Source organism: Chenopodium quinoa, unplaced genomic scaffold (genome assembly GCF_001683475.1).
Source record: "Chenopodium quinoa cultivar QQ74 unplaced genomic scaffold, ASM168347v1, whole genome shotgun sequence".
NCBI lineage: Eukaryota > Viridiplantae > Streptophyta > Magnoliopsida > Caryophyllales > Amaranthaceae > Chenopodium > Chenopodium quinoa.
In genome coordinates, this window is record NW_018743047.1 from 1,873,277 (window position 1) to 1,893,945 (window position 20,669).

A 20,669-nucleotide genomic window follows, 5' to 3' on the forward strand; every position below is an offset into this window, starting at 1 on the left:
TTCGGGGATGAAGGTACAAATCCAACCTAAAAGAGATTGAACCTACCCTAATAATAGACCTCTACTTTATTCTGATCGTATTCATGTGCGCTTTCTGACTAACATGCAATCAATAGGATTAACCCTAAACCTGTTTATCTATGTTGGTTGAATTTAATGCACAAATAAATCTTTTATTGGCGATCACTTGAATTATAATCATATTAACCCTAACAAGATTATTAATTATCTTATTAAGCGTGATTACAAGTACCAATTCCCTTTAAACATGAATAAAAGGCGTGATCAAGCAATAACAATAAATATAATCAAGCAACATAATAATAATAACCATAATAAAAATAAATTATAATCATAATAAAGATAAATTATAATTGAAATAGTCATGATAATAATCATCATAATAACAATCATATTAATCATAATAATAATCATGTTAAAGCATAGCAAGATCCTAGGCATCATACAAACAAGATTAATAGCAAATCCTAGCATGTCACTAAACAATAGAAATCAAATCTGTAACCCAAACATGATACTAACAATCATAAATATTAGGAAGAACATAAAAGGCATCGCACTAATCATATTTAATATTAAAGTTACCCTAGACATGATACTAGGAATATCATAATAACAATCTAAACGTGATTTCTACATCATAACATCAATAAAAACCATTAAAGCACTTACTTTGATGCCTCGTACCTCTTTCTAATAACAAAATACACACATTAGTAACTTCAAGGAAAATAATAAACAAAACAATTAAATTAAATAATTGAAAAGAGAGATTTGGGACCAAACCCTCATAAATTAAACCTTTCACGTCTAGGGCGAAGGCAACTTCGAATATGGCTAGGTGTTTCTAGATCTAATGAATGCGGAATTTTGTATGTAAAAGGCTAGTTTAGAAAAAAAGAGAGAGAGATGGTGAATGATTAAAGAGAATAAAAGAGAATTGAAAACTGGTTGTAGGTGAATGAAAACGGAGTTTTTAATACATTATTTATAGAGAAAATCGGCCAAAATGATAAAATATCAAAACAGAGTCTGACGCACCTAAAACAGAGCTGGCGCTAACGCTGGCTTATTGGCGCCAGGCGCCAACATTAGCGCCAGGCGCCAGGATTAGCGCCAGGCGCCAATGTCTGGCGTTAGGCGCTAATTCTGTTTTTGACGCGTTTTCTAAAATCAGATAAATTTTGTCGTACAGGAGGATAAAATCGTATCTTTCCCTCAAAAATGTTCTTTGATTTTAATTAAAACTCTGAAAAGTCAACAAAAGTCAATTTATCAATGCTAATTGACTTAGGACTGAAAAGAACCTTCTAGAAGAATCTAGAAGACTAAAACCATTCCTAATTGCATTAGGAATGATAAATCATATTAGGCCTGCCCTAGATCATTGGGCCGCACATAAGGCTCAAACCGGGTCCAGTTTAGTAAATTGGCCATAACTTCCTCTATATTCATCGGAATTGGGCTTATAATATATCGTTAGAAAGCTCTTTGCAAGCCCCATCCAAATACACTATTATTGGACCCATATCATGGACCAACCAAACTGGATTGACTGTTTTCTTCAAATAATTTTTCAAAATAGAGAGAAGAGAAAAGAAATTAAAACTATCCACAACACTAAACTTTCCACACTTTCACTTCATTCGATTATGATTCGACGCGAAAGGTACTCATCACTGGGTTTGGTTTTGGGGAGACACAAATGGATGTCTACAACACCAAACTCGCCTTTTTGCATTAACCAAAACTGCACCCTTTGAGCCCCTCAAAACCACTCCAGCCCTGCACAAATTCTACTCACAAAATGAGCATCTGTATTCACCTTCACATACCCAACAGGAGGGCATTTCCACGTGTTTACAGTCGGCTATGCTGTAACACAAGGTGCATCACTAAATACTCTCTACGCATAGATTAAGTACTCCTCCACCATCTTTTATTTACATAACCCGAGACAAGGCAATAACATTAGGATTCGTGTTCTCAAATTACACCTTATTTCTACATGTCCATGCCGCCCACATCAAAGTAGCTGATGTCCTTAACTCACCAAAGCTTAATTTCAAAGCAAGCCAAACATATCTCTCTATAAGAGGCAGAGGGTGTATCAGTGTAGGGAATAAATTCAAGCCTTAATCCCACTAGCTTGAACCCCACTGTGATCATACACTAAAGTACGGTGGCGTCCAAAAGGGAAAAAGATAGAGCAAAAGAGTCGCCAACAAGTTTTTTTAGGAACTTGTAAACCGTTCACAAGGTGAAGGTTACACCCCTTAACGATCCAAGAGATCGTCAACTCCATAAGGTCTTGAACCAAATAAGGGTTCAGGGATGAAGGTACAAATCCAACCTAAAAGAGATTGAACCTGCCCTAATAATAGGCCTCTACTTTATTCTGATCGTATTCATGTGCGCTTTTCAATTAACATGCAATCAATAGGATTAACCCTAAACCTGTTTATCTATGTTGGTTGAGTTTAATGCACAAATAAATCTATTATTGGCGATCACTTGAATTATAATCATATTAAACCTAACAAGATTATTAATTATCTTATTAAGCGTGATTACAAGTACCAATTCCCTTTAAACATGCATAAAGGGCGTGATCAAGCAATAAAAAATAAATAAGCATCAAGCAACATAATAAATAATCATAAAATCATAAATCATAATTAAAATAATCATATCAACATTAAAGCATAATAATAATAGCAAGATCCTAGGCATGATACTAACAAGATTAATAACAAACCCTAGCATGTCACTAAGCAATAAAAATCAAATCTTTAACCCTAACATGATACTAATAATCATAAATATTAGGAAGAGAATAGGAAGCATCGCAGGAATCATAATAAGCATATTTGATATTATAACCTTTTCCCTAAACATAATACTAGGAAGCAATAAAACACCATAACATGATACTAGGAATCATAATAACAACCTAGACATGATTTCTATATCATAATATCAATAAAATCAATTAAAGCACTTACTTGGATGCTTCGTACCTCTTTCTAATAACAAAATACACACGTTAGTAATTTCAAGGAAAATAATAAACAAAACAATTAAATTAAATAATTGAAAGAGAGATTTGGGACCAAACCCTCAGAAATTAAACCTTTCACGTCTAGGGCGAAGGCAACTTTGAATATGGCTAGGTGTTTCTAGATCCTGTGAATGCAGAATTTTGTATATGAAAACAAAGTTTAGAAGAAAGAAAGAAAGAAAGAGAGAGATGAAATAACCAAGAAAACTTGATGAGAGTTGGTGAATGAAATAAGAATTGATGATTGCGAATGAAAACTGATTGTAGGTGAATGATGGATGTAGATGATGAATGAAAACGGAGTTTTTAATACGATATTTATAGAGAAAATCAACCAAAAAGATAAAATAAACAAAACAGAGTCTGACGCACAGAAAACAGAGCTGGCGCCACCCTTGGCTAACTGGCGCCAGGCACCAACACTAGCGTCAGGCGCCAATGGCTAGCGTCAGGCCTGGTTCCAGGCGCCAAGGCCTGGGGTTAGGCGCCAAGCCTGATTTTAACGCGTTTTCAAAAATCAGATAAATTTACCGTATTGGAGGATAAAATCATATAATTTCCTCGAAAATGCTATTTGATTTTGATTAAAACTCTGAAAAGTCAACAAAAGTCAATTTATCAATGCTAATTGAATTAGGAATGAAAAGAACCTTCTAGAAGATTTTAGAAGACTAAAATCATTCCTAATTGCATTAGGAATGATAAATCATATTAGGCCCTCCCCTAGATCATTGGGCCGTATATAAAGCTCAAACCGGGCCCAGTTTAGTAAATTGGCCATAACTTCCTCAATATTCATCGGAATTGGGCTTATAATATATCGTTGGAAAAGTCTTTGCAAGCCCCATCCAACTATACTATTATTGGACCCATATCATGGACCAACCAAACTGGATTGGCTGTTTTCTTAAAATAAGTTTTCAAAAACAGAGAGAAGAGAAAAGAAAATAAAACTTTCCGCAACACTAGACTTTCCACACTTTCACTTCATTCGATTATGATTCGTCGTGAAAGGTACTCATCACCGGGTTTGGTTTTGGGGAGACACAAATGGGTGTCTACAATCAGTAATCACAATAGCCGGAGGGTGATGCTGCCATATAGGAGCTGCCACCTTACATTAAAAAATGGAATGAATTATTGTCTCAGAGCTAGCACCACGAATTGGGCAGATCGCATCCCCTACTATATGACGCTTTTGAAGCCTTTCTTTGACTGCCAGACTGTCTTTACAGGCCCTCCACAAGAAGTGTCTCGGGTTTGGTGGACCTTGTAGCAACCAAATCCCACACCAAAGGTTCTCCTCCCCACCATTTGTATCATCAGCAAACTGATCTTGATGACCCAATTTTGCAAGCCAACAACCAGATTTTACCGAGTATACACCTTCTTTAGAGATATATTAATTTACTTTTATTGATTTTCTATTTACTTTTGAGATATTTTTTTACTTTAGTGTAATTTTTCCTTCATCATTAATCTATCACATTGAGTGACAGTAAAGAGAGCAGGTGTGTCCACTATAGGATCGAGTTAACCTCATGTTACACAGATCATAAAAAAAACAACCTCTTTTGTTTGTATACCTTAGAAGTAATTTGATTTACTTTTGAGATGTTTTGTATTACTTTAGAGTGTCTAATATTTACTTTTAGAGATAACCTATATAGGAATCGAGCCTATACCTCTAAGCATCCGCATAGTGCTCTACCATTTGAGCTAATAGGTTTACTTAAAGTCTTTTTTGTTTACTTTAGATTAGATTAAATTTACTTTTAATTTAGAGATAACTGATGCAGGAATTACCTTATTCAACCTTACTCATCTTCTGTATTTTTATGTAGGATCATCTTTTAGAGCAAGATACATAGTTGTTATGTTACTACTTTTTTAGTTATTTTGAATAACTTTAGATTGTTTTATAGTATTTACTTTTAGAGATATAACCTATGTAGGAATTGAACCTACATCTCTATGCATTCGCATAGTGCTCTACCACTTGAGCTAATAGGTTTACTTCAAATTCATTTTAATTTACTTTACATTCTTTTTTATCAACTTCAAATTAAAGTCTTATTCATTTAGATTTTTTTTAATTATTTAAAGGAATGATCTTGATCATAGATGAGAAAACCTCCTCCATATGATGAGGATAAATCTGTAGTAATGAAAATATAAATCTAAGGCCATATTTTAAAAATTCAAAAGTTGAAATCAATCTCACCTCCTTCCTTTACACTATCAACCAGACAACCATTTCAGCAACTCCATACTACAATTGTTGATCCTTAAAAGCTGCAACAGTAGCAATACCATCAATTATTTATTAGAGTACTACTAGTTTTATCATCTAGTTCTATATGTGCTTCATTTGGAGGCTTATTTTGCGTAGCTTCCACCCACGCTAAATTGTGAAGACCGAAAGCTAAATTGTAAAGTTTATCAATAGTCAAGATATTAACTCTATTCTTCATTTATAATACACAATACCCTTCAGCATTTATCTCATTCTTTACCAATACATTATATTACTTTTAAAGAGATATATTTTATGTTAGCTCAATTTTAGTTAACACATTTTAGTCACCAAATTATACTAGTGTCATTCTAATTTACAAAGAACATAAACACCACCACAATTATTTAAATATCAGTAAAAACATGAGAAAGTGGCATTCATTATGGTTGAAGATTATTGAAAAAGTCCTCACCCATAAACTATTTGATCATCTACTTTTGCAGTTATTCAGTATAATTTTAAAGATATCTAGTTTACTTTTAGTGGAAATGTATTCAAAGCCACTTAAAGTAACTAGAATAAAAATTCAGCTTGCAAAACACTTAATAGTTGAAGGATTTCAGGGAAAAAAAAAACTTATTCTGTGATATACTTGTTTTTGTTTTTTTTTTTATTTACTTTGAGAAAAATAAATTCATCATATCAATTAAAACCCTCACATCAAATAAAAAAAAAACCACGTTTGATATCAATGTCTCAAATAAGATCGCGAGGTGAACCAGCTCCAAAAGCAATTATAACATACTCTAAGCACCCATATACAACAAAAAGATTCACTAACAACAAAACAGAAATTAAGAGCATAAAAAACAAACACAAATAAGTTACTAATAATAAAGTACCAACCAAAGAACCATGACATAGAAAGGAGGAAGTAATTGAGATATCATTTAGTCTTTCGATTTACTTAAAAATACTATTGATTTACTTTTACTTAGTTTCTATCTACATTTGAAATTGATAATATAATAGGATTCATTGGGGCATTTTGTCGAACATTTAGTGTGCATTCGCTTGATTTTGCTTAAATTCTGATGAAATGTAAACACAAATTATTGAATACAAATAACAAAATTTAGAAATTGAATAGAAGTGAATTCGCCAAAATTTCGAGCAAAACTAATCAGAATCGAGCCATAAATTTCCTTATAAAAAATTGAGCCTTAAATTGACAAAATAAAAAATCCAAAGAGAAGGAATTCAAAATGTTGAATTGAAATCATACCTGTATTTAACTGAAAATTTGAGTCACAATTGGGAAACTTGGAAGCTGGATTTGTAGAGAAATCATGTTCTTGAGGAGAGAGAAAGTAGTATGAGTTTGTGAGAAGGGAAGAACGAGATTATCAATTTCCAACACAACACACGCAACTACTTCTTAATCGTTAATTTTGCTCAGATCTAAAGTTCTGTATTAGTTCCTAGTTCCTATTATAGACTAGGTTCTCATTATAACCTGGTCCTATATATATATATATATATATATATATATATATATATATATATATATATATATATATATATATATATATATATATATATAACAATCAGAGAGTGAGGGGTAGCTTAAGTGGTTAGAGTTTCCCTCCCGGTTTCAAGAGATCTTAGGATTAATTATTTAATAATTTGTGGTAGTACAAAACAGTTGAATGAAAAAAATTATGATGGTATTAAAGATTTGTCATACAGAGTAATACTCCCTCCGTGTTTTAATAAGTGTTACACTTCCTTTTTTGGCAAAAAAAAAAACTACATTAAAATATTATATCTCTCTTCTCTCATGGTCCCCACCTAAACCTTCAATACACTACTAACTAACCCCACTATCTTTCCTTTTCAAATTTTTAATACTCCAACTACCCCCACTGACCTCATATTTTATTTAAGTCAATTAAATTGCCTAAAACTATGTGCCGGTCAAAGTGTAACACTTAAAAAAACACGGAGGGAGTAACTAAAAAGAATATGTTTACTATAAAAGATACTTATAAAATATTTGAAATAATATTATGATAGTTAATTAATTATATAATACCAAACTTCTCAAAAAGAAGATTTGAAAAGGGATGAGTTTTTTTGGAGGGAAAAACTACACCACGAATTGACACATGACATTTCTGGTATCTATTTTAGTATTATGTTATTGATTGATTGATTGTGTTATCTAGATATTCATCTAAGGCCCTGTTCACTTCACCTTAAAAAAAATCAAACAAAATTAATTTCAGTTCAACAAAAATAATTTCAATTCAGTAAAAATAATTTCAGTCCAGTAAAGATAAGTTCAGTTCAGTGAAAATTATTTCAATTCAGAAAAAATCAGTACTTTTAAGAAGAAAATATAACTAAGAATCAGTAAAAATAATTTCAGTTCAGCAAAAATAATTTCATTTCAGTAAAATAATTGAAGTTCAGCAAAAATAATTTAAGTTCAGCAAAAATAATTTCAGTTCAGCAAAAATAATTTCAGTTAAGCAAAAATAAGGTGAAGTGAATGGGGTCTAATTGAGAGTGTGTTTAGTTATTTTAAGCTATGTGATTTATAATACCCGTAGGATATTTTACACAACAATAGATCATTTGTTAACCATTTAGATCAGATTTGGAACTAGAAACTACAACTTAAGCCCTGTTCACCTCACCTTAAAAAAAACAATATTAAATAAAAATAATTTTAATTCTGTAAAAATAATTTAATTAAGTTCAATAAAATTCAGTAACTTTTTTTTTTGTTGAAGAAGAAGAACATCAAAATTCAGTACTATAAAGAAGAAATGTAACAGAAAATCAGTAAAAATATTTTCAGATCAGTAAAATTAATTTCAGTTTAATAAAAATAATTTCAGTTCATCAAAATAATTTCACCTCAGTAAAACTAATTTCAGTTCAGCAAAAATAAGGTGAACTGAACGAGGCCTTGTTCTAGGTTATTACACCTAAGCTAGTCTATAAAATCTAATTAAGAATAAGAATATAAACGCTAGTATGGAATCATTGCGTTCGTCCCTTTGTAAAGCCTAATAATATATTGTCATATTCTAGTGATTAAGGCTATTGTCTAAGACTCTTTTTGTTCATCCCTTCTTAGGGTTTGTTCTCTTGAGCTTATTTTTAGTTCATTTCTTAATATTCAGTTCAGTTCAGCTCCCATAAATTTAGTTCAGTTCAACTCAGTTCAGTTAATCAGAACAGGCCCTTAGTAAACAAAGGCCGAAAGACGTACAACCATAATCCCAATGCAACTAGCACCCTAAGCAAGTAAGCAACGGGGTGTCATATTTTCCCCGTATCTTTTTGTTCTTTGCATGGAGATTTTTTCTGTAATGATTAGTCGTTCTGAGGCTTCTGGGTTAGTTCGAGGTCTTCAGATTTCCCGTAAGGCCCCGTTCGTTTCCCATCTCTTCTTTGCTGATGATGCCTTGCTTTTCTTTCGAGTTTCGCCTTCTACTTGCGACAACTTGATGGCAATCATTAATAAGTTTTGCTCTATCTCGGGCCAAATGGTTAATCTCTAAAAATCGTTTGTGAAGTTCAGTTCTAATACTCTATCGGATTATAGGGATTATTTGGCTTTTGCAATGCGTATGGAGTCTCGGAGTTCATTAGGTTCTTATTTGGGTATGCCTGTTGATATGGGCAGGGGGAAGTGTCAGATTTTCCAGCCTATGGTTGATAAACTTGTTCAACACCTTTCATCCTTTGCTTCTTTGCGGCTTTCAGCAGCTGCCAAGTTGGTAATTATCAATTCTATATGTGTCGCTTCCTTCAACCATATCCTCTCAGTGTTTAAAGTGCCTACTACGGTGTGTAATCGGCTTGATAATCTCCTAGCTCGTTTTTGGTGGCGCTCTTCTCCTTCCTCTAAGGGAGTAGCATTATCTTCTTCATCTACTCTTTATTTGCCTCGAGGGCTGGGAGGGTTGGGTATTCGGAAATTTAGTTGCTTTAATGTTGCTCTCCTAGCTAAGCAGTCTTGGCGGCTTATGCATAATTCTCAGCTTCTTGTTTCTAGGGTGTACCGAGCAAAGTATCCGTCTTTGCTGGCTTCTCATGGTAGTGCTAAGACGGTTAGGCCAACTTGGGGTTGCCGTAGTGTATTACAGGGTTTTCAGACCCTTCGTCATGGTTTGATGTGGAAGGTGGGGGCTGGTACCAACATTCGGATTCTTGATGATAGTTGGGTGCCTGGGGTTCAGGTTCAGTTTAAGGAGTCTGTGAGCAGGGTGGATGCCCCATCCTTTTTTTCTGATCTAATTAATGTGTGTTCAAATGCATGGAAGAAGATTATGATTCATCGGTTATTTTCTCCTAGTACGGCTGGCCTTATTTTGGGCCTTGAACAGCCCAAGGAAAGAATCGATGATTTTGTTTACTGGAAATTTACCAGGGATGGGAGGTTCTCCACGAAGACTGTGTATGTGTGCTCCTTGTGTTATGAGAATGGTGACCAGCGGTCACCTTTGGTTCTTAACTCAAGTTGGTGGAGGCATTTCTGGGCTTCGCCTTTACTTCCGAAGTGGAAAATGTTTGCTTGGAAAATTATCCATAATGCGTTGCCTTCTGCTTCGTTACTTGCTAGGAAGGGTTTGCCTGTGGATTCCAGATGTGGGTTCTGTCATCCGGATGTGGAGACACTTTCTCACCTTTTCCGGGACTGTCCATTTACTTGGAGTTTATGGGAAGACCGACCTTGTGGTTCAGCCTTCAATATGTCCCAGGATCAGTCTTTTGAAGAGTGGTTTCCTGAGGTTCTTTTTAGGTTTTCTTCATGATAAGGACTGGTTGATTAACAGGGTAAATTCGTATCCCCAAATCAAAAGTAATTCCTAAATCCTCTAACTAATGTAGATAGGGAAGTAGGGTCGAATCCAAAGAGAAACGAGTCTTTCTATTCCTAATTAACTAATATAATCTAGATTATGAAGTAACCAATGTATTATAATCAAAAGGACTAAACTACGAAGATTAAGAATAAGGAGAAAAAATAATATATAAAAGGATCTAGGGCATAGGTTCACCAATAAATAATATTTCAGGGTAGAATATAATAATCATTCATCAATGCATACATTAATCAGATTATAAAGGGCTTTCGCTACGTATTACAATCACACAATTAATTTACCGGTATTAAACACTAGTACATAACTAACATTAAATAACACGCAAAAAGTGTTACATAAAGTGGTAAAAATGTTATTATAGATAATAGGTAACACTTTAGTGGGTGATACATCCGCCCATGTTACCTTAGGTATTATGTAACATTTTAGGTAACATATGGTAACACTTTTAAAAGTGTTACTATAAACCCTATTATGTAACACATTTTTATATTATTAGTATCATTTTTAAAATGTTACTTTTTATTTCTTATGTAACACTTACTTACCTTTAGTAACATTTTTCAATCATATAGTAACACTTTATCTGACATTATGTATCACTTTTACAAACTAATGTAACATCTTTTGACATATAGTATCACTATATTCGATATTATGTATCACATTTGCAAACTAAAGTAACACCTTTTTTAATTAATAGGTAACATTTATTATTATTATTATTATTGTTGTTGTTGTTGTTGTTGTTGTTGTTGTTGTTGTTGTTTTTATCGTTATTATTATTATTATTATTATTATTATTATTATTATTATTATTATTATTATTATATCTCAAAAACAAAAGTCATACAACCTACAATAAATTAGTGGGAAGTCGAGATACAATCTGGGCCCCCACTCCTCTAGCTATTGCAAATCCTACCCTAGTGAAGATATGAGCTACATCACGAGCCCCAATGTCTTGCGTCGTCGAGAACCTCTGAATCCGCTTCAGTAACGCAACAACCTCTTTCTCTAATTCCCCAAGAGAAGAAAAGGAGAAGGGAATGAAACCATATCCAATCGCCTGACATCGAGCTTCATACTTAACCCGCTTCCGATGAGCTGCATCAGCTACAACCCGCCCAGGAATGAAGTCAGATAGCCCTGACTGTGTCAAAGGAGAAGACCCTGTCAAATCAACACATACATCGCGACCACGATCCCATGAATAAAGTAACATATCCGCGGGTCAGAGGGCCTCGTCGTTCCCTCCGGCCAACCCAATGTCAACCTCTTTTCTCGCTGAAATCCCAGAACGATAGCAAACATCAACAAGGGTATCCCGAACAACATTATGCCGATGTTTAATACCCACAATACCAGCACAAGACACCGCGTGATCACCGAAAATATCTCCAGCAAAAACCCTCGAACAAGCAGAGCACAACGTCGAGATAGAGAACAATGGAACACCCAACCGATAGGACAACACACAGCGATAAGTCTTGGCGTTCATCGTCTGACCCAACCCTGAAATAGGAACCGCCCGAAGCCAAGCAGAGGTGTGATCATCCTGCTGTGATTTCCATAATGCTGATTGTCGAGGAGTTAAAGAATAAGCAGATTCTGCAGAAGCGGTAACCTTTGTGAAATATATATCTGCCAATTTCTTCATAAGTTTAGGGGCAGCGACCTCACTAGGATTACTCAAAATGTCATACTTCACCATTCCATTAAACAGACTCAACGCATCCTCAAAGGCTCGTCCAAGAACAACAATGCCAGCATGCCGAAGAAGTTGTGTCTGCAACCCAGCAGACTGTAACCGAGAAGAGAGAAAAGCATAGTGACGAACATCACCTGCAGAATAAACACCACGCCCTCCAAACGCAAATGGTAAGGTGGCAAGTCGCCACTGCCAATCACCAAACCCAGGCCCTGAAGCAGTAACAATACGCTCCAAGGAAGATCGAAGAGCAGTATTAAAAGTGCGCTGAGCCACCTCAAAAGTACTAGGAGGACAAGTACGTAATGCAAAGTAGAGTTTTAAAACTCCAGTACATGCCCTAAGTAACAACAGCTCACATTGAGGATCATCGAGCATAGCGACCTTATCCATAAGGGCAATGGTCTTGGTCACCCTCTGCATCACAAGCTCACCACTAAAACCAGAATCGGAACTAGCGGGACCTCCAAGCAACCTAACACCACGCAAAGGTCAAGCAATATTAGGTGGAAAGACACCCACCAGCCTACTTCGAGGGTCTTCTATAGGCCAGAAAACTTCAATTTTTTCCACATTAAGACATAACCCAGAACGAGGTCCTTCCTCCATAATCAACTGCAGAACTTGTCCCACCACCAAAGTGTCACCAATAATCGTGCCGTCATCTAAATACCAAGCCTGAAGACATACATTAAAAGTCTCTCTGATTTTACACACCAGGGGTTGTAAAACCAAAGAAAAAAGCAAAGGACCAAGGGGATCACCCTGCTGCACCCCTTGAGACGACCATAAGATATGGTCCCCATAGTACAACCTGGCTGGATTAGAATAGCAGAATTCTACCCATCGCGAAATGCCCGGACAACGACGACGTACCTCACGTAACATGACCGAACGATCAACCAGATTGAAAGCATTTTGAAAATCCACCAACAATATAGATAGACCAACATCAGAACCACGGTCCTCAATCAACTGATTCACCGCATGAAGAATTGCCTCACCACCTGAAGAAACCCCAACACCAAATTGAAGGCCATCAAAGTAACTCCCTAAAGACTGACCAACCATAACAGCACCCACCTTCGAAACGATATATCGCCAAACCGTACCCACAACAATAGGACGGATACCACCACCGGGCTTGACAAGTGGCGTAAGAGGAGCACTAGCAATGTACTCTCCTAATTCCATAGGACATCTCCCAGCTAGAAAGAGATTAACCACCCCAGTAATAGAGTCAACCAACTCATCTGAGACTGCCACAGCTGCACCACTCAAGCAATCCATAAGATGTTGAGCACGCAAACCATCCTTACCACATGATGTGCCACGAGGGAAACTCCTAATCCGATCCAAAACAACAGCAGAAGTCGTAACGAGATGAAGGTGATCAATAGGTATATCAGGAAAGGATGGAGCTGAAGATGAAGGGTGCTTTGATTGTAAATCTGCAAGAGTGGCGTCATTATAAGGTGCAACGCCTGAAGAAGAAAGAACCCGAACTGCAGCAGTGTAATTATTATTATTATTATTATTATTATTATTATTATTATTATTATTTAATATATGCAACTTTAAAAATATATATATATATATAACAATAATATTACCATATACAACAACCACAAACGTGTGATTAACAATAATTTAAAATGATATCATTTCTAATTTTCTTACAAAATCCATAAACACCTTTTTTTTTGCTTGGCTAATCAATCTAATAATCCAAACAAAAATAAAGTCAACTTCGACATCTAGACCACCAAATTTCAAAATTTAGAAAAAAAAACCACAGTTACACTCAACAGAGTTTCAAACAAACAGTAGTAGCTAGTATTAACCAACATCAGCAGGTAGCAGGAACCAGCAGATAACGACCGCGGTAGTGTCAACAACAGACATAAGTAACATCTATAATGGCAGTAACAACATTGTCATGGTAACTCAAATTGTGGTCATGTTATTTAAGGGGTCCAAGGAAGAATAGATGTGCAACGGTGACTTGCGGCACGGTGTGGCCATGCACGGTTTGAGGAAAGATCATAACGCCCAAATATACTTGTGAAAGATCACTTTGCCCCATTTATTTACTTTGCCTCTGCCCTTTTATTTGTACATATAATCATCAGGTTGCGATCCTGTTGCTAAGATATAATTCAAGTGTCTGCAGCAAATAGACAATTTCCTAGTATAAGTAATCCTTGTCACTTACTCAAGAAAGCAAACATGAATAGAAAAGCTTGTATTATTTTATATCTCATCAAAATATCATGATTTATTTATGCCGCATGCAAGAGGCAGAGGTATTCACCTTAGGGACCACTTAACACTTCGTATTGTAATAAAACATGGAAATTACTTCATGTACGATAGCAAAGGCTAAGAAACATAAATCATAAAAGGGAAATCGGATAGTCATGATTTTGTATTAAAACACCTATAATCTGAAAGCACAAAGGAGCTAGTTGAGACTGAGAACTTCATGACATCTTACCCAAGGAGCGATAAAGATTTGTTCATCTCATTTCATTCCCTTTCAAACACTCTTCCAATATCAGTTTGTCTATTTCTTCCGAACGTTTAGGAGATCATACCAATCTTTGCATCGATTTAGCTTTAGCGGTGTTTGCAGACTGAAAAAAGAAAAGAAATCATACTGATTGTTCATTAAGAAGAAAAACCCACATGAGAATTTTAGTTAAATTTCTCACTCAATTTACCCATCAACAGATTTTACTGATAAACGAAGCTATCATTTGACTAAACTAACCAGCTTTGGTCCTTGAGACCACTACGAGGCAGAATAAGAAAAATAGTCATGTTGTCCATTAACTATACTTTTCAGCCTTTCAATTGGAAAAAAATTATCTAACCAGATACTACACCTGATGTCTACCATAGAAATGAGAAAATGTTGGGATTTAACCATATAAATTAACTTGTACCCCTCAAACCTGTTCTTTATTTTCTTTACACACTTTCTATAGTATACGTACTTTTAATATACTAGTATATTTTTTCTTTACACACTTTCTATATTATAAGTCACTCCTTATAATGACAGTACGTATGAGGTACATTAGCACAATAGTGAAATGAGGGATCGGGAAAAAAATCGGAAGATTAGTTATCATCCTCATGTCAAACGAAGATCAAGGCTTGACATGGATTTCAAAATTTGACGTCGAATACAACATAACTAAGTCTCACTAGGCCGACTACTTAAACATGCCATCCCCAAAAAATAATTCCACGGGTTGCATTTATGCCAATAAGCTAACATTTCAATCAACATTTGCTATCTAGTTTAATTAAGATTGCCTTGACACTTTATAGTTCTAGTTGTAAAGCAAAATACAACAAAAATAATTAGACAATCAAATGAATCACTTCTCTTAAGATACCAGTCATAGATTGGGCACCATTAGCTCAAGAAGACATATATACATCTCCAAATCTCCAATCATGTTTAAAAATAAACCAATGGCATTTTATTTACAAGCAAGCAATCACAGTGCACAACATACTTGTAATATAATTCAAATTATAATTTCAACAATGACAATTAAATTACCAAGATCAAAAAGTACACCAACAAAAACACGATCCATGTCCTGTAGTTCAGATTCGAGGAAACGGTGTCCATAACACCAATACAAACATTTCTCATTCTAATATGAATCCCATTTTCCTGGAAAATAATGGACACAATTCCCTTGATAAGTAACTTTTAAAATCAAGTGCAATAAATTCATTAGATTGAACATAAATTGGGAATTTACTCCACAACCTCAATTGAAAACCTTAATTTTTTTAAATGGTATCCAAAAATAAATTAATCAACATAATTGATGAAAGAGATTAGAGGCATTGCATCCTAATAGAGTAGTAGAGTCATTCAACAATCTTAATTTTCACAGCTCTTTCAATTGTACTCATGGCCATTAATACAAGAGAAACCAACAAAATTTCAAATTTATCAGAAAATAAATAATACGCAAAAGGAAAAGAAAAAAAAAAACCCAGGTGAAAGAGAAACATTTCTCACCTGAATTCTATAAGAAACCTGCGAGGAGCTCTAAATTATTGGGTATTTACCCACAAAAATAAAACCTGATTCCAAACTGTGAGGAACCCCAAATGTCAAATAAATAAACAATTGTAGGGATTAAATTAGCATTCAAAATGAAAAAACCTAGAAATTGAAGAGTTTGAGAAGAAAGAGAAAAAGGGGAGAGGATTACCCTGATATAGAACGGAGAATGAGAGAAAAGGTAGTTCGACCACACATTGTTAAGTTGTAGAATTCCCTTGATTATTATCTGCCTTCGAACCACTGGCTTGACAGAAGAGAAAGAAGAGGATTAAATGAAAAAAGAGTCTTGAAGTCTTTTTTGTTCTTTTAAAGAGTTAATGAAAATTGGGTTAATTCCGAGAAAACTGTAGAGAAACTGAAAAAAAAATGAATAAATTAGTGTTACCATAAAGTGTTACTTATTTTAAGAGTGTTACATAGTAATGTTACTTGTGTTATAAGTGCTACTTTAAGTGTTACCTTCTATAAAAGTGTTACTAAAGTGTTATTTATGAATCTATAATTAAAAGTGTTACAAAAAATGTGTTACATAAACTCAATTATGTACTGGTGAAATCTCATCTTTCGAATCTCGACTTAACCATTAATAAATTAACCTGCCTATTGAAACTAGACCTAAACATCAATTCTCATCTGTCGAATCTCGAATCAATATTGTTAAACTCATGCATAAAAGATCTGCGCAAATCTAGTCACAGCGCATTAAATCAATCAATAGGAAATTAATCTAGCATGGACAATCAATAACAATAAATTACCCCTTCATATTATTTATAGATCCCCATAAACCCTAGAAAGAAAATTACTCACACATAATAAAAACTAAACTAATCAAAGCAATAAAATAAGACATGATCAAAGGAATAAAATAAACAACTAAGATTAAGAGAAGAGAAATCGTTACCAAATAAATCTGGAATTAAGAATAGATTATGAACAAAGGTATAAGAGTGAGAGAACTAATCTAAAAGCTAAATAGAGAGAGAAAATCTAAGAAAATAATTAAGAGAGTAAAGAAGAGAGAGTAAGAAGATCCTAAAATCGTTGTTGTGGTTGGTTTTTCTGGCCAGCATTGGGATGGTAATATTTCTGCTGTTGTTGATGTGGCGCCTGTGGTTCTTGTGGTGGTGGATTTTGAACATTAGTACTCCGGTAGGAAAGGTACGGATGATTCCGATACCCCGGATTGTAGGTGTTGGAGTATGGGTTATTCTGCCTATAAGCTTGAAAGGCATTAACTTGCTCCACGGAACTCCTGCAATCTTGTTCCCAATGACCTATAATTCCACAATTTTCACAGAAAGCCTCATTAGCATTATTATTAATTGCAGAAACATTAGCTACATTGGCAGTGCTAAGATTATCTAATTTCTAGCAGATAGAAGTTAATTGAGCTTGCAAAAAGGATACAAAGTCAACACTATGCTTCCCCTTGTTAGCAAATCCTCTAGGATTCCCATATTGGGAATTATGTATCGCCATATCTTCAATAACCTGACCTGCATCATCAACATTAAGATTCATAAACCTCCCACTAGCTGCAGAATCTAAAATTATTCTAGAAGAATTTCCAATGCCATTGTAAAAGGCTTGGATTAACTGTCATTGTGCCAAATTATGATGGGGGCACTCTCTTTGTAAGTCCTTGAACCTCTCCCAAGCCTCATATAGAGTTTCATCGGCTTCTTGGGCAAAGTTCCGAATTGCACTCCGTAGCACGGCTGTTCTCTCTGCAGGATAGTACTTGTTATAAAAATTTAAAACAAGAGTTTCCCAGTCCGTTATACCAAGTGCGGTTCTATTTAAACCATTAAACCACAATTTAGCTTTTCCAGTTAAAGAGAAAGGAAAGTGAATCTCCCTTATTTGGTCTTGTGTGACCCTGGCTTGCCTGATGGTATTACAATATTGACAATAGTCTTCAATGTGAAGATTAGGGTCTTCACCCTTAGCTCCACTAAATTTCTTCCTCTCTATCATCGTTATAAATTGAGGTTTAATTTCAAATTGTACCCCATCAAGAGTCGGAGTAGGGGTGAGATGTGGAAAATCTGTAAGCTTTGGTTGTGTGTAATCACTAAGCTTCTTTGGAGCTGTCATCTCTGATTCTGGATCTGATGATACCTCTGAATCGCTAGAACCAGTTGAAGGGTCTCGGTGATTATAAATTATCAACAGAATCCGCCAGAATTTGCTTGTAGAAATTCTTCTATCTATGAAAGGATCGTTCGATCTCAGGATCGAATGGGATGTACCCTGATCTGGAACACCTGGGCATAAACAAAAAAAAACTAAAAGCAAATATGAGATTTTCCTCAAAGAACTAACGTTCTCTAAGACAAAAAGAAATAACCTAGACTACAAAAATAATCAGAAATAAAAATAAAACCGTTTCCCCGGCAACGGCGCCAAATTTTGACAGGGTAAAGTCGTATCCCCAAATCAAAAGTAATTCCTAAATCCTCTAACTAATGTAGATAGGGCAGTAGGGTCGAATCCACATAGAAACGAGTCTTTCTATTCCTAATTAACTAATATAATCTAGATTATGAAGTAACCAATGTATTATAATCAAAAGGAACTAAACTACAAAGATTAAGAATAAGGAGAAAATAATATATAAAAGGATCTAGGGCATAGGTTCACCAATAAATAATATTCCAGGGTAGAATATAATAATCACTCATCAATGCATACATTAATCAGATTATAAAGAGCTTTCGCTACGTATTACAATCACACAATTAATTTACCGGTATTAAATCTCATCTTTCAAATCTCGACTTAACCATTTATAAATTAACCAGTCTATTGAAACTAGACCTAAACATCAATTCTCATATGTCGAATCTCGAATCAATATTGTTAAACTCATGCATAAAAGATCTGCGCAAATCTAGTCATAGAGCATTAAATCAATCAATAGGAAATTAATCTAGCATTGACAATCAATAACAATAAATTACCCCTTCATATTATTTATAGATCCCCATAAACCCTAGAAAGAAAATTACTCACACATAATAAAAACTAAACTAATCAAAGCAATAAAATAAGACATGATCAAAGGAATAAAGTAAACAACTAAGATTAAGAGAAGAGAAATCGTTACCAAATAAATCTGGAATTAAGAATAGATTAATAACAAAGGTATAAGAGTGAGAGAACTAATCTAAAAGCTAAATAGAGAGAGAAAATCTAAGAAAATAATTAAGAGAGTAAAGAAGAGAGAGTAAGAAGATCCTAAAATTGTTTTACGGAGAAGTATTTATACTCCGTACGAATCCTAAACTAAAACAAACTTAAACGTCGAATAATCAGCTCCTAACAATAACACGCGCCCGATCGGGCGAGGCACTGCCCGATCAGGCGCGCCTTTTTCTCTCAAGTACGCTTCTCGCGCCCGGCCGGGCGCGTCTTCGGGTGCCAACCTTTGCTTCCCTCGCCCGGCCGGGAGCGCCTCCGGGCGCCAGTATTTTTGCCGGGTGGCTCTCTTGGGCCACTATTTGGACTACGATTGGGCTCCAATTCTTCGGGCCAATCTGGGTTTCCTCTTCGGGTCTTGAATACTCGGTCCAAATGCCCCGGTATCACATATACCAAGCCCTTAATCACCGGTTCGATGGCTCTAACCGGCCCTGGGCTATAAAAACTGGTCGTGCTTCTCCAGTGCGTGTAATTGCTCCATAATATCTCGGGAAAATGCTCCAAAAGTGCAAATCCCTGCAAAAGTCAACCAAATCTACGAAAACACTAGAAAACACCAATTAGTAATAAAAGTGGCTCTAAAGAACCAAAAACACTACTAATTACGACCAAGGGACGGGGGTAAAATACTATATAAAATAGACACATCAAACTCCCCCAAGCCAAACCTTTGCTTGTCCCTAAGCAAGATCTCATCAATGAATCAATAAATATGCTTCACCCCAAAAAGAAATAAAAATCAAGCACAAACAATTCAAGGTAAATCAAATAAACATGCTTCAAAATCAACTAATCAAATCCATCCAATTACCTTTCCTCCCTAACAATTGTCAAATAGAGCAAAGCACAAGAGCATATAGAATTCAAGACTAGTGCTCACACACTCAACTCTCATTTATGTGGCGAGTAAAAGATGTACTCGATCGCTCTCCAACCAACCCCTTTATGTGAACAATGCCCTCCCAACTCACACTCTCGTGTGTATAAAACAATGAACGCTCAACCTACTAGTCGACTCGAAATATGTCAAATCATAACTTGCATTGATAAACAACACTTTCACATTCATACAACTCTATGCACAAAGGTCAGAAGGTCTTTAAAGCTTGTAATGTAAGGCTAGGGTAAAGGGTAGGAATCATTTGGGAACAAGTGAGAGAAAAGCTATGCTTAAGGGAGCAAATCCTAGTAAAACCCATGAACAAAATAAATAATGATCAGCATCTCCTACATAACTCAACTCTAACAAAAATTCACCATATATACTCCAATCATAATAAACAATCCCAATACTTACAATTTCACTCATAAGAAATAATAAATGAAGAAGTGGAGTAAATAAACAAACTTTATTTTCCAAACTTGAATTTTTCATTGAAGCTCAAATTTTTTTCCTTTTTGATTAACCTCCAACTAGAACATTTGAA